Below are 2,890 nucleotides of genomic sequence, written 5' to 3'. Positions count from 1 at the left end.
CCCAGGCTTCAGTTTACTTGTTACCCTAATGAGGCAAGCACTGTTAGAAGAAGGGAAACTGGGCGGATTATTAAATAGCATTCTGCAAAGCATGATAAAAAAAAATAATTTGTCACTAGTAGACATCCAATTCATTTTAACTGAGAGGGCTGACAGTGAATGGACATTCCCATTTCAATTGTATTGGATTTCTAGTGGCTTTAATGGCAGTCTAAGAGTTAAATGAATATTATTTTTTAGACCAAATCCATTTGGGTAGTTCTTGAAGTCGAGCCCTAACTTCTAGACTGAATGATTATTAAACAGAGTGCCTCCCTTTCAACCTAATTAAACCCTTCTAAAATGCACTCGACAAGCATTCTGCCAGTCACACAAAAATCTAAATGCAATTAGTAACTATTTTGTTCCTTTTTGAGAGACAACGTGATGATCACAACACCCTCCCATTTTGGACTCATTTTGCATGATATGTTTTCACATGTAGACTTGATCTTGACTTAACCTCTGGGAGCATCTGGCCCCTGTCTGCCATGCCTCAAGGTGGAACTTAAAGCTGCTGTGATGTCTCAAACAGGGCAGTAAATCGGATTAGCTTCTCACTTTCAATAGAACAGGAATCCACAGGCATTATTTTAATAACCATGATCTTCAGTTTTATTGCAAAACAACATATAGCCTCCTCACATTTGGCCTCCGTCTTCATAATCACGTTATCCTGTGCTAAATTGTAATTAGATTGTATAATCACATTAAACTGCAATGTTTCTGGCTTGCTCTGAGCATGGGTTAGTTATTGATTTTTTAATTAAATGTGTTAAACATTGTTTTCCAGTCAGTTGCTGTCAGTCTTTGTGACTCAAGTGGATTTTGTAGCTGTATGTTGGGGATTCACATGAGGATTGTAAAATGAATATTTCTGTCAGCATAATTTGATTATTTGAATCATATGGAAATATGGTAAAAATAATCTTGTTTATTGTATCACGAGAATTATTGTGCCTTGTAGAGTCACACGTAAATCATTGCAAATAATTCCAATATTTCTTTGAAACATTAAAACTTTTAGCATCTTCATGTGAGTAACTATTTTTGAAAATAAGGACTGAAAGTGTGCAGTATTTTCATTTTGACAAGTGTAGTATATTCTCATATCATCTCATCTCATTTTCTGAACCGCTTTATCCTCACTACGGTCATGGGGGGTGCTGGAGCCTATCCCAGCTGGGCCACCCACAATATATTCTTTGAGTTTGTGTCTTTTTGTTTCTTGGTGAGGCAAAAGATATCATGCATTTGGGAGAAAAAAATTGTTGCGATGGATTTCTGTTGATTTATTGATTTATTCCTGAATATTTTAGCCTTCTTGCTAGTTTGTCCACATGTCCATCTGCCGAGTCTTAACAATGTATATCCACTTGTGCGCTTCGTACATCGCGTATAATACAAATAATATGGAGTCACGTGCAGAGGAAAAAATAGCATTTACCAATATGTGTGTATAAGTAAGGTATGCTGGTTATTTGAGTGATCTCAAAAATATATATTTTCATGCCAGCTCTATTGCTATAAATATAATACAAGGCTGTTTTCATTTCCACATTGTGTAACTGCTTAAATTGTGTTCACGATATCGAGCACAAAGTTAGACATTTCTGAGTGGTATGTCTATATATGCAACTCATTTAAATACAGTAAATAAAATCAACCTTGCTGCCATTCGGTATATAGATAGCCAGTACATCTTCCACTAGAATTGATTTTAATTTAAAATGTGATATTCTCTTCTTTGGCTTGTTTTGTCTTGGTTTGTGGGGAAAGGTTTATGGTTTTGGGGCTTTGGTGGGTCTTAGTATACACGCTGAAATTCTGTCTCTGCAAAATGTTTAAGTATTTGCTTGCCTCTGTCTGTTTGCTGTAACTAACGTGGGGGTCTCAGATTACTCTCTCTTTGTCTCCACTTGTCTTTAACATTGCATGTGTTCTACCTTTTGCTTTTTTAATTATTGTGACGAGAACTCATTTTGTTCAATTACTGAACCTCTCCATGAACCATTGTGAAGTGCCAGAAGGGCATTTCTCATCTAGTCACCGTGACAATATTGGCCCTTCTTAATTGCCTCCTATATAGTATTGTTTTTTCCCTCGATTGTCTTATGAATACACCGATTATCTCTTTATTGAGACTTCTAAGCAAGATAAAAATCCCCCGGGAAACAGCTTTGCCTAACAGAAAATAATGTAAATTGCTTTCATTTCCGTTTTACACACAATCCAGATGGTGGTGCTGCATTTGATTTTTAAAATACTGCCACTTGACCACTGGATAGAATTTTCAAGATTTTGGACTACTTGTTCTGTCTTGCATTTTGAATTGCCAAGCAAGTTATGTGTGCAATTCATAACAGTGGAATTGGAATGGGTACAGCACAGTAAGAAATCAATGCTGATGATATATGTAGCCCTACTGAATACATAGTGTGCAGTTGAAATGAATGGTATTTCAACAAAGCTGGTACTTGGGTTTGAAGGGATCCATTTAATTTAATATGCTTCAACTACAAGGCAGGAACACTATCAAGGATGATTTCCCCCCCCCCCCCCCCCCCAAGGTTACTAAATGACCCTGGTTCTCTCTTTAGAGCCCTACTATAAATAGTGTACCAAACAGGCCAGAAAGATAGATGGTCCCACATTAATTATCAAAACCACCAAGTATGTGTTGAGAATCGAATACCTTCTATGATAATTATTACAGCTGCAACCTCATGAATCTAATGGGGTTGTTGAGCAACAGGTATCTTGTACTGGAGCTAAACTCTTTTTGCATCAGCTTGCTTTAAACTTTCATCCCTCTTCCCAAACATTTAAATGCTTGTTCAAGTGAATATAT

This window comes from Stigmatopora nigra, chromosome 12, assembly GCF_051989575.1.
Source record: "Stigmatopora nigra isolate UIUO_SnigA chromosome 12, RoL_Snig_1.1, whole genome shotgun sequence".
Classification (NCBI taxonomy): Eukaryota; Metazoa; Chordata; class Actinopteri; order Syngnathiformes; family Syngnathidae; genus Stigmatopora; species Stigmatopora nigra.
The sequence above is the reverse complement of the archived record's forward strand: the minus strand, read 5'-3'. Positions refer to the sequence as shown.